The 13,610-nt window shown below is 40.1% G+C and overlaps 1 protein-coding gene across 4 annotated transcripts in view; it reads right to left on the bottom strand.

Annotated features, from left to right (window-relative positions):
- Positions 1-13,610, bottom strand: part of ESRRG (estrogen related receptor gamma) — a 600,546-nt gene that overhangs the window by 140,376 nt on the left and 446,560 nt on the right. The gene's annotated exons all lie outside the window — the stretch shown is intronic.

Raw genomic sequence — 13,610 nt, 5'->3', positions numbered from 1 at the left:
ATTGAATTCTTCAGTTGTCCTGGACACATTTCAAGGGCTCAATCAATAGTCACAGACTCCACCTGACCCAGAGTCCGTGCTCTTTATCTTCATGGTCTATTTCCCGCTGTGGAAATAGGAAGTTAAAATGCTAAATTATACGAGGCAGAAGGTAAATGCTGCCAAAATTCAGAAAGGGGTAACATCGCTGTATACTAATTTTAAGTGATCAGGCTTATGAAGGATCATAAACTCCACAAGGACAGAAACTCACCTGTCATGTTCTATTTTAATCCCTGACACTTAAGAAAGTGAGTGGTATGGAGCCACTATTGGATGAATGGGAGAATCAAGGACGGAGGAATAAAAATTGGGGGATGGGCTTACAAATATGTCTTATTTGGACGAACAGGTAGATACACAGCAGCTCCTGACAGAAATAACCTCAACCCGACTGTAGACGTTGTAAAGAACAGGGTGTATTTTGGGGATACCAGATAGAAATATTTACAAAGATCAAACCACAAGGCAAGAATCCACTTTCCTTCCAAATTATGCATGAATTGATAATAACCTAAGACTGGCTAAGGTCAGAATAATCGCCATTTAATTGGCTTCAAATATACTAATGATTATGGTAATGTTGATACAGAGTAGCTTAATAGGCCTGGACGCAAACGTCTGAGACGGCAGAGAGGTGAGTTCATGGGAGGTGAGGGGAGAGCGGGGATAATTACGGGGTTCTAAGTTTGGGAGTTACCACGTGGTAACCCGTGGAGTTGTGAAGAACTGGGGCTCTTATAGGAAACTTTTAGAACAAAAAAGATTTTTCAAACATGTAGGAGGATGAAGGGGGAGAAAGGTCAGATGCTCCAAAAGTTCTGTGTGAAGAGAAGCTTAGTTAGGGGATGTTAATTGGAAAATCCTGGGAGAAGCCACTAAGGGCGGGCTCCGGTGGCCTCCAGGAAAACAGTTACTATACCTGAGAATGGAGAGGTAGGCCAGGCAAAGTGGACTTGACCTCCAAAGGCGGGGGTGATGGGCTGGCTTGAACTGAGACACAAGGCCAGAAATTTGTACACAAACCAGATCTACGTGGAACTAAGTATTAGGTTCAACTGGGTGATATTCATTACATTTTTACACATATTCTACACCTTAAATTTCCCACATCCCCAAGACACATAAAAATGCTAGTAAAATAATGCAGGCATGTTAAAATTATGATTAAGCAGAGCATGTAGAGAAAACCTGAATAGACGAATCTGTAATACCGGAGAAAAAACAGGGAAGGGATTGTGATCCCAGATACAATCCTTTCATAAAAAGGTCCATCAAAGGGCAGTTCTTAGGGAGTCCTCCTCTTGGCTTTTGCCATAGGTCTCATTTCACCACAGAGCATTGTCTACCTGTCAAATATGTGACAATTGGAGCTTTTAAAATAGCAGAAACCCTAACACTACTGTGAAAAGTCTCTGCGATGCTTCCTGCTTCCAAAACCATTTCCATGTTACTCTAATGGATTGATTCACATTCACATCAAAAAGCACCTAAGCTGAAGTGAAGTAAAAACCAATTTATGTTGCAGATAATCAGCTGAATCCATTACACCTGGGGGTTATTACTGTGCCTGGACCGCACAGTCTACCAGGGCAAGGCTGAGTGGGAGTGGCAGGCCCTGATATGCATTCTAGAAGCCACAGAGTGACACTGGCTCTCAGAGTGCACAATCTGCCATTCACGTAAGTCTGGTTTGCCAGGAAGCCCAAGGATGGACTCCCCACCAGTACCATCAGGCTCAGGGAATTTGGCTAGCACCAGGCACCTCAGACTTCTGCCAGCTAATTGGCTTTGGGGAAGCCGCTGACCTACTCTCCACTGAGTGGCTTTTGCGAACCTGGAACCCAGCCTGCTTCTCATCATTGATCAACCTTGGCCAAGCCAGCTGGCTTGTTCCTTTGCAGACAGCTTGCCTTAGGGAAGCTGGTTGGTGGCTCGTCAACCTACTAAGCAAGAGAGACAGAGAAAGAGACACGAACTACAGAACAATCTCTCATGAAATGACCAGCACTCACTTTCAGTTCAGGAGGACTTATCCATGAACAAAATCATGGCTGATGCCTGATATAACACAGACGGAATAGAACTCTTCATATCCTTAACAAGAAACGTAATGGACAAGTTAGCAGTGGGTCAAATTAAATGAAACCAGGAAGCACTTCATGAAATGGGCCTTATTTGAATGTCTATCATTATTCCTCTATGTCACATTCAAGCACAGTGTCATAATCATCAATGCCACACTGACATGCCTATGCGTTGGTGGCAAGGAACATAAATTTGTTGACTGGAGGCTCGTGGGAAAAACATTACCCATAGAGCGCAGTCCTTTATGCTCCGGCCTCCCCTCCTCCTCCCTCGCCGCCTCCCACGCTGTCGCTGGGCTTCCAGTGCCTGAGCAAATGTTGAAGCAGGTTTCCCCCCCTTGGGGCTAAACTCATTGGGGATTTTTTATAATTCAAATAGAACAAAAATTTGTAACATACTAGATAAATGCTGGCTTCCTAATGTGAACTTGAGCTCACAAATGGAAATGACAAATGGGAACAATAAAATAAATGATTAACTTTTAACAGTATTCCAATTAAATCAGGAGGAAGGGAGCTAAAAGAACTATTTCTTAGGATGTCAGTCTTTCCATCCTAACACAAATGCTGGGAGGGTACATTTACTCAACAGAAAGCACCGTTAGTGTTGTGATTGGTTACCTCCCGGGAGAGATTCTACCTACCTCATCACTAATGTATTGTAATTCTTTTTAAAAACATATAAATATGAAATTGTTTCTCAAAGCCAAGTAAGCAGGGATCCTGTGATGGTCTTCTAAGAGCCACATGGATTATGCACAGAATCATGGACATATCTTTAAAACAGTAGTACTTCAATTTTCCCCACGCATGAAATGGGCAACTTAGCTCAGTGGCACACAAGGGCCGTATCTCAAAACAACTGAGGCAGGTGGTGCTCAAAGTCAGTGATTCCAATTCATTTCTCTCTACAAAGCACGAATTATGAGGAATGAAATTCTAAAGTTCATTTTCTAAAAACCGAGCCAGAGGATAAAACTATTCCACAAGGCAAAATTTTTCCCTATGCTGAAATTTGGATTTAAGTAAGATGTCACACACTGTTTCACAAAAACACAGACCCCTTCATAGGGTTCCCAAGAACAGAACAGCTTGAGTGTTACTGGTGTTTATTCACATAGTTTATAACTGTTAAGTTATTCCGAAGTTTATGTTGAGATGTCAAGAATCTCAGAATGGAAAGTCACCATAAAGTATTCTAGTCTAATCTTCACGTGATATTGAACTTGTTTTCTAGAACATCTCTCACCGTGCTGGGAAATCTACCACCTTCCAACACGGCTCGTTCTACTGGAGGGCTCAGAGCACTGAAGTGAACGCTGATTTCAAATAAATGAAAGGTGGGTGGGGGGAGACATGATGGCCACTTAAATAATCTTTAGAGCTCAGTATTTCATAATACCCATCGCTTCAGAATAATCCCATGCTAAGTATAAACCCAAATATGCCTAAAGGTTCAAAGAAACATCGTATTAAACAAATACAGAAAACAAGCAGAAAAGTCAAGATACTTGTTACCAAGATACCTGTTACCAAATCTAAATTCCCTCCGGACTGTGAAAACTTTGACAGATTACAGTCTCTCTAAGCTTCCCTGTCCTCTGTGAAATGGGGAAATACCCACCACTGGGAGTCATCATAAGGATCAACAAAACGTAAAAATCCGACTAAAGCTTGTGGCGCATAGCCTAATGCACGTTAAACTCTCAAGAACGGGTGTTAGTAGTCTTGCCTTCAAAATCTTTACCATTCATTTTGAGACGTGCTGTTCAAGTTTCATATCAACATAATATGAGGACCGAATCACCACCTGCTAATGCGGTCTCTGTACACGAAACAACTTTTTGTGTTACCGAAAGTACATTCCTCAATGGCTTAATGTTAAGACCAAGCTCACAAAGAAAGTGCTCTTTGCTGTTGCTTATGCCATAACGTGGGAATTTTGTTTAATGCTCTGCTTTAATGAGGGAGCTTCTTAGGATGATATTACAACAGAGAGTGCAGGAAACACCAGAGAGGTCAAAGCAGTTCTGTAACTGTCATCTAAAACAGAAATATTTCCCTGGAATACCATTAAAGCTTCCTCCCCTTCTTTGTTCTGCTTTTTGAAGGCGGTAGGGGCCCCAATTTCCCTACCAATAATTTCTGTTTTTGACTTGGCAGCATAATCATATTAGACTTGAGGGGAAAAAAAAAATCACCTTGGCAATGTCTTCTTCAGAGGTTTTTACAAAAGATATTTTGTTAGGATAAAGTATACTGAGCAGGCTCTTTAAGCAAAAACAAATCCACTTGGTACCAAGTGACCTGAGTAGCTTTCTATTTTTTAAAGGGAAACTATCTGGAAAGTGTTCTACTCTTTAAATGAACATTTTATTAAGATGGAAAATATGAAACAGAAGGGTAATTAGACAAGTACGTTGCTCTCTGCTACTCCTGCTGATAGGGTAAACTCAGAAGACTCTCAGAGTTCCTGCTGCCATATATAAATCAAAACTCAAGCTGTGGTTGTAGCAAAACAGTTCTGGGATAATTTTTCTTTATATCCTGGGGCCTCGGGACAACTGATTGGAGAGAGAAAATAACAGCTAAATGAATAAATGTATAATCTAGGCTCTGTCTTATGTGTATGGGTGCACACGCCCAAAAGAAATTGCCATTTCTAAACTAGAAGATGGAAATAGGAATATAATCTCTGGATTGTGATAAATAAATAAAATAGGGCCTCTGAATAAAGAATCCCCTAACGGAAAAGAAGAGGAGCTGCAGCCACCTCCATCTCCCCACTGTCCTTCCACTCAAAGATTTCTTAAACGTAAGTCACCATAGTATCTGTGGGGAGAAAAAATCAGTAATAAAATCAGTTAAACAACATAAAAGATAAAAAATAAAGATTTCCTGAATGCTATTCAGTCCTATTTATCAATCCATGAGTGAGAGTAAAAGATGAAGGCCTTCTATTCCACAGAGACTGGCAATCAGGATGGATTCCAACTGCTTTTGTCGAGGCACAGGATTTAAGGGCGGCATAGAGGACATGACCCTTTTAAGACACAGTGTCTTCAGCCTTGCCACTCTGATCTCCACAGGTCCTGATTCACATCCCCTTCTCAAACTCAAAATCCGTCCGGTGAGGCCGCTCAGTTATCCCATGAAGACCTGCTCCGGGCCCACCCCCATCATGATCTTCCTCTTCAGCAGCCTCATCAAACTCTAGTTGAGAAGCTTGGTTTGCTCAGCTCAGCATGCTAAGAAAAAGTCTCTTCCTAATGAATGTAACTTAAATATATCCCTTAGGCTCAACCCCCCCTCATTAACACATGCAGACTCATAAACTCTGCTGCTTCCCGAGATGTCTGGGATGCCTTCCCATTGCTTCCACCCCCAAATGAAGACTCCAGGCCGTTGCCGGCCTGCTGTGCTGCAGTGCAGGCAGTCAGCCCGAGTGTGCAACAGAACTGAAGCTCAGCAAACTTGGGGAAGAAGAAACGTATGAAGCAGGGAAAGACCCTTTATTTAGGCAAGGCTGCAGCATAGCTTGACACAGACACAGAATGGGCCCGGGAATACGACAGACCTGACTGTGAATCCAGTCCCTTCTTCGTCTGCGGTGAGACCTTGGGCAAGTCACTCAGACTCTCTGGACCGCAGGTTCTTCATCTGGTGAATGAGGATCTAACATCCAGGGTCCTACTTTTCTATACTGGGTCGAGGCTTAAAGTTCTGGGATAATTTTTCTTTATATCCTGGGGCCTCAGGAAAACTCACAGAAATTCAAGGTACGATGTAAGCATTTCACATTGTAGATCAACTCATCTGAGTCTAATTAGATCCTAATAACATATGCCCTTTCCATATGAGTGCTGACTTATTCCAAAAGCTGATTCCCAGTCTCTGCTTTTACTTTATCTTAAATGTGAGAACTCACAATTCGGACACATTGTTTACAAGGCCCCCCTGGAATCTTTGTGCTTGTATTTTTTTGATTTTTAAAAGAAAAAAATATGCATAGATAACATTGAGCACTTCTGTAATTAAAAGATAGTTTGAAGAAGTTAAATCAGCTACTTGGGAGGCTGAAGTGACTGGATCCCTGGAGCCCAGGAGTTCAAGGATGCAGTGACTTTGCTCATGCCACTGCATTTTACAGCTTGGGTGATAGAGCAAGACCCTTACTCTGAAAAAATAAACACATAGGTAAGTTAAAAAAAAAAAATAGGTCAAATTGAATATGAAAATAAAAAATGGGTATCAAAAAATATAAGTATTTTATTTGTTTTGTTTTAATGACTCACTTTTTCCTCCAGAGGAAGCATTTAGAAGGCATTTAAAACTGTATAAGCTTTCTCTTCTCTCCTGCTGCTGTCAATATTTTTGTTTCAAAAATGAACGACAACACTTCAAATAAAATCTGACTAATAGCAATCACAACAATCTGTGATGAGATTTCAGAGGCTCGCAGAAATAAAACTATGCTGATTACACTTCAATATATTGACATGAGATGTTAGGAAATGTGAAAAAAAATAGAGCCAAAGTTTTTCAAGCACAAGCAAAAATACATAATCAATACCTAAGTGTAAATACCATTTAATTAGTCCACAGTTCCAACCACTACCACGTCTGTTAACTTAGAAAAAAGTAACATACTTCCTGCTCTTCTACAAAGACGCAAAGCACTGGGAGAATTCTGAGTTAAGACAATATTTACAAAATGGCACAATTCATTCATTACCCGCAGCTATCAAAACCAGAGTTCCTGTGGTAGTTCCAGCCTCCTCCATGCCATCATCAGCATAGTTGTAAGTATCTTTGTATCACAGATGGGATGAGGTTTCTATAGGCGTTGTATCTTTTTTTTAGTAAAATTTATATAATTCTAGAATGGAAAGGGTAAGACAGAATGTCTTCTAACTGCTCCCCTGAACATATGGAAGGGAAGGCTGTTAGAGCTTAATGGACTTGCCAAAATCACGGTGTTTGGTAGTGGAGAAATTGGAATGAAAAGCGAAAGCATGATATTAATATTTGCCAGATACTTGTGAGAAGCTCAATTAATATTGTGGAAGTTTATTAAACCTCACTTCCATCTTGTGATTCTTCTCCCCCACTAGGCTCCGATACCAAAATTTCCTCAGGAAAAGGTAATGCTTCTTGGACAAAGGATAGGCGGGAAACTTACACCTTCCCAGACGAAGGTATTTTGCTGTGAATTTAAAATTACTTTTGAGAAAGTCTTTAAAAAGCAAAACAGGAAAGAAAACCCACAAAAATTCAAGGTACGATGTAAGCATGTCACATTGTGTATCAACTCAGTACAACTGAACCCCATAAATGCATCAATGTACACGGTTATGATTTAACAAAAAAGAAAATCACATACAGAAAAAACGTAAGATCCATGCAATTTCAAAGTACTATGTGATATCTCTTTTCCAAATTAGTACATTTTATGGAACTGACAAGAGTTTCTGAATCGGGTGTATAGTAATAGCTTTCTTCAGTTCTTACAAAACACTGAATATACACATTAATAAATTCTGAGATTGAAAATTGAATTAAAAACAAATCCAAGGTACGTTCGCTATATTTCTTTTTGCACACTCTAACAAGTGTACGATCTGTCCATTTTCTTTGCTAAAACATGACCCTCCCTAGCGTCCTCCTCTTCCTTCTCCTGCACTTCCTTTTGCTTCCAAGACAAAGGAGTAAGTTCTCCTTTCTGAAGCTAAACCAGTAATTAAATTCTTTGCCTCTAATGCTGTGGTGAAAACTTCTGCTTGGGTTAAAGTTCCTTTTTGGTTTGTATACTATTTGTCTCTTGACCAGAGGTCATATATTAATGACTAACTTTCCCCATGAAATTTCTCAGCAAATTTTCACTTAATTGATGTGCTTCTATAAAGCTTGGAAAGCACCTCCAAGGTCATCAACATTGCTGACCAGTCACATATCGTACATGAACTTGGGTTAATCCAGCTAATCAAGCTCATGGTGTTTCCCACCAACCCTGAGCCAGACCCTGTGCCTATATTAGATCTCTTGGTCCTACACAAACCCTACAAGGTAAATTCTATCTTCATTCTCATATTTACCAGTAAATAGACTGAAGCAAGTAAGTGTTACAGAAGTTCTGTAACCTCCTCTCGGTCTAGGAGGTAGAAGAGCCAGGGCTTGAATGACTCGAGGTTCTAAAGCTTGAACCTTCTGTCCTTACTCACAATAGCTAATGCTGATCTGGTCCTTCCTCTGAGATCACGGTGTGCTAAGCACTTAACTTATGGTATCTTACTAATATTCACAACGTTATCTGCAAATGTCATTATTAGTACCATCAGGTTACAGATGAGGAAATGAGAGATATGAAAAGTTAAGCAACAGTTTTCTTAAAGGCAAAGTAAAAAGCACACTTTCTTGGCATGGAATAACTAAACTGCCCCTCTGTGTTTCCCTGACCCATCTGCCCTATACATGCTGACTGGCCCGGCTAGAGAATCTGATGGGCATTAACCTGAATCTTTGGCTCACCTGCAAGAATTAAAGAAAAATACTGTGTTGCCAAGGTGAGACGCGTTGTGCCAATAAACATCAAAATACCCTGCAATCCTTTGATCAATGAATTCCTTACCTAAATAATTATTGCTTTCATAAAACGTCTCTGTTTGCTACTGACAGAGAGGGAACTGAACCCGTAGGTCCTGCAGTAGCCTTTAAATAACCAAGGAGAGCGATCAAAATAAAAATAAATCTTGACCAGATTTATAGGTACACCTTGATTAGTTCTTGTTTTCGCCTTCAAATAAGCAATACCTGAAAAAAATGAAAGGGAATGTTGAGACCAGATATCATGTAATAGATGGGTTTTCTCTGACATTCACTATGGTATAATGCTGAAAAAATAATGCTGGCCCATCATTCCTGATGCTTACCAGTTAAGTAGAGTGGAGAGAGAGACAAAGGGGGTTTTTCAGGACGCTGAACTGTATGGACACTTGCATTTGAACAAATTATCATCCGTTTAGCTCTACTTCTCCAAGTTTTGTTATGGAGTAGCATTTTGTTATTTTTTCTGAAGACACTATTTTTGTCTTTTGGCCTCAACTGGTAACAATTTTTTGACTGAAAAATTGTAATGTTGAAGCCAAATGTGGTTCATTCAGATACAGTTCTGTTGCTGGCTAATGAAAAAACAGATCTTCTAATAATTTAATTATGCAAAATGTGCTACAAAGGTAACTGTTTACCCGTGAAGCTATCACTTCCCTTTCCAGGCCCACCAGCATTCAGCTTACCAAAGTGAAAGGCCTCAATCAGTAGACATGCCAGCCAATAAAGCTAAGGAATTATTTTTTTCAAAACAGTAAAACTCTCGTTTGTCTATAAACTACCTTTTTAATGAAACCTTCTTCGTTTCCCTCAGGCAACACTTTATCTAGGATGGATGTGGCTACCTGAATAAAAATACCTGTTAAGAGAAAGACAGTTCCCATCAAAGCTGCTGAAATCTGATTTCATTTCAGATTCTAGAACTAATGTTGTTTTTTGTTTAAATAGATTTTGTCTGTCAATTTCCAGACCTGCTGTGCCATCAGCCTGTATGGACTGCTGTGGTCAACACGGGGGTTGTAGCAGCAAATTTTATTATGGACTGGTAATTGAATTGAACAGGTTTACATTTGAATAGATTTACTGCATCATGATCTCTGACATACTGCATGGGACTGAAATCCCTCTCCATCCATAAAGATACATTTAAGACGGTATCATTCTCTCCAGGCTCAGAAAAAAAGTCTTGAGCCAAGGAGATGGCCAAACATAATTGTCCATTTATATGCAGGGTGTAATGCAATATTTCACTGCATTTTTTAAGTATAAAAGAAAAAAGAATAGTCCTTATTTACTCCCAACCATCCCATCCTTTCTATCTGGGGGGATGGTGCATTACAGAGCTGATGTTATGCCATCAAAGTGGGCATTAAAAATAAAGGAAAATAAATTATTTTTTGACTGTATCAGCAATTCTCTTGAAAACAGGTCCTCTAAAGGGTCGGTATCAGCAACTGAAGAGGTGTACATCACAGTTAAGCACCTCCCACTTACTTTCACACACAATGTTTAATTAAACCCAGTTCACCCTTCTTCACACTCTCACCGCCCTTCAGGGCTGCTCTTGCCTGAAACCACAATGGGAAAAATTATTTAGGAGAAAACAGATTTTTTTTTTTTCATCCTCCTTAAACTTGGACAAATAATTAAGTAAATTATAGTAGTAAAATCAAAGTAACCAAAAAATTCTGTCTTCTTAGACATGGAGAGATGTCTTCCACGTACTTTTCAGTTTTTGAAAGTAAAATATAAATCTGGGGCACATCAATGCCATGTATCCATTCATATGTTACTCTTAGAAGATTGTGATTTGCTCTTTGGAATAATTCCTCAGTCTTCAAGGTTTGACATTGCTCTTCCTTACAAGCCTTTTTGGATGGGAGCATAAGTTTCATTTGCTTCTATATCGCCCAAGTCAGTGATGGTATTTAATGTAATGAAGACCAAACGTGGACCATCACCCAGCTGATCACTAAGTCTTTAAAAACTCTCTGTTGCTCTGCCACAGGGTTTAGGGCAATGACTGAGATAAGGGTTCCTCCTCATAAAAGTAAGCGACCACCCTCACCCTAACTAGATGGAAAACCTTTTTTCATGTGGGCGGGTGGCTGTTATTGGATTTTTATTTATGTGTTTTCCATCATCAAAATTGTTCTTTGGCAATCCTGCATAAGTTAGGAAGAACGACCATGTCTTTCTTTTTTCACTGCTATCACTGGACCCTGGAATACAGCTTTGCACACAGGAGGACCTTAATAAATAATCAGCTAAGGGAATATAAATGTAAAACACGGTAACTGTGAAAAATCCTAACAGTGTGCTTGGCGCCTGTGGTTCAAGCGGCTAAGGCGCCAGCCACATATACCTAAGGTGGCGGGTTTGAATCCAGCCTGGGCCCACCAAACAACAATGATGGCTGCAACCAAAAAATAGCCAGGCGTTGTGGCAGGCGCCTGTGGTCCCAGCTACTTGGGAGGCTGAGGTAGGAGACTCGCTTGAGCCCAGGAGTTGGAGGTTGCTGTGAGCAGTGAAGCCACGGCACGCCACCCAAGGGGACAGCTTGAGCCTCTGTCTCAAAAAAAAAAAAAAAAAGTCCTAACAGTGCTAAAGGCTGTCAGGGTACAAAGGACCCCACCCTCATGTTATTCACTAGTGTGACAGTTACCAGTCTTTGGGCATCTCCGTTCTACCTCACCACGCATATAGCTTCACAGGACCAACTGCCTACCAGTGGATTCTTCCTACCCATCTATCTACACACACACATACAAATTGAATCATGCTGCTGAAAACCCTGCTTTTTACGTATACAGTTTTCACTTGGCAATGTGTCTCTATCATCTTTTCATCAAGTTTTATTGTCTACTTCGGTGTTTATATCTCCTTTTCAAGGAAAGAGCCAAGAGGAAGACCAGGAGAAGAATTTGAGCGGGTCTTCCTTGTTCCTAGCGGACAAGTAAAAGGCAGAGAAATGCAGCATGAATTCCATAGGTCTGAATATGAACTACAACATTTTGTAAAAATCTTAGAATAAGAACAAACCAGAGAAGACTGTGAGACCTAGTAAGGCCATATGCCCTAGAAACTGGGGTTCACGCTTGGTGAAGGTATTCTTGAGTCTATGTGGATTTAAAAGTTAAAAAATAGGAGATCTCCAGTGACAACCAAACATATAATCTAACAGGGCAAATTTCAAGAACAAAGCATATTTCTATGATGCAACAACAGCTACACACTTAAATAGTGAACCTGATTTTCTACTGAATTTTCATTACCAACTTTTCCTTACTTTATAAAACTATTTTAAATTCTGAAGAATCTTCTGAAGAGAAGGAAACAAAAATCTAAATGGATTATGTAAAATGCACATTTACAAAAAAAAACACATGCTCATAAATACAGTTAAAAAAAATAAATAAATGGTAAGGCCTCACAAACAAAATATTTCCCCATCTCCACGCCGAAATGTTAGTTTCACTAGAAATGTTGAAATGTAAAAATATTTCAGGACCCTTCCCACTCATGGAATAGCTGAATGACGTCTGGAATCGGTGGGTCCAGTTCCTGGCCCTTCCATTTATTAACTGTGTGAGCTCAGGCAACACACAGAATAGTGCAGAATACACGGTCACTGTTATTATTTATATCTGTGTTTGTTGTTATCCCCTACGGAAAGCAAATGGAGAGCAATTTTAATATCACCTTGCGGGTTCTTTATAATAGAAAATACACCTAAAAAGTAAGACTGGAAAATAATAAAGAGTACTTTAAACCCAAGATTAATTGAGAGGAAAAAAAATATCAACTCCGTGAACCACGTAATGAGAAGAAAAACAAAAAGTCAATCCAATAGGTTTTCAGTTTGTCTTCACTTTACCTGCTTCAAGTTGTAAAGATAAAAAGACCCAGACTGCCAAGCATACCTGGTGGGTTTAGCTGCACATCAGGCGTGTCCTGCCTTGACCCTTCCTGGAGATGGGAAGCAGGTAGCCAGGAGGTAGCAGAAAGTTCAGGTGTAAAGAAAGAGATACTCTGCCATCAGATTCAGGGTACTCAGTGTTACCCCTTCTTTTTTCTGGCTTCTCTAAAATTGGTGTAATTCATGTCCCCGGAGGAAAGTAAAACTCAATGGAAATCAGGTGGGGGGAAGGGCGTGAAAACCAGGTACCACGTGAGGACTGTGAATGTTACTGGGGTGAAACTGGGACTCAAGCATGACAAAAGTGATGCACGTAACCTAAAACATCTGTACCCTCTTAAGATTTTAAAATTAAAAACATAAATAAATAAAATAAAAAAGGGCAGCCACCAAGAATGAAGTACTGACAGACAGTCTGACATGGATGAATCTTGAAAACATGGTAAGTGGAAGGAAGCACAGCCTCTCACCCAGGCCACACACTGTAGGATTCCACAGATGGGAAATGCTCAGAAGAGCCAGATCCGTGAGACAGAGAGTGGACCAGGAGTTGCTGGGGGTGAAGGAGGTGGGCCTGGGGAGCGACTGCTAAGGGATGTGAAATCCCTTTTGGGGGGTGATGAAAATGTCCTGACTGTGAGTAGGAGTGATGGTTCCACTCTTGTGTGTTCCCTGAAAAAGCACCGAATTGTACGCTTAAAAATGGTAATTTTATGATCTATGAAATATATCTCAGTAAAGGTGTTCTTAAATAATAATAAATTATTTTGAGAGATTCCTAATAAAATGTTGTATATCAATATGTTGAGATAGAGAAGTCAAAATTGAATTAGGCAGTGACAAAGTGCTGAAGTTTTATTTTAAAAAAATAAATCAATAAAAATAAAATAAAATGGGAGCAACCCCGGGCCCCCTCCCCTCTACACCAGGCCCATAGCATAGGGACAGCAAAGTGCCTT

The sequence above is a fragment of the Otolemur garnettii genome, unplaced genomic scaffold (assembly GCF_000181295.1).
Source record: "Otolemur garnettii isolate 467f Iridium unplaced genomic scaffold, OtoGar3 scaffold00168, whole genome shotgun sequence".
Taxonomy (NCBI): Eukaryota; Metazoa; Chordata; class Mammalia; order Primates; family Galagidae; genus Otolemur; species Otolemur garnettii.
This window is presented reverse-complemented; position numbering and strand designations above follow the sequence as displayed.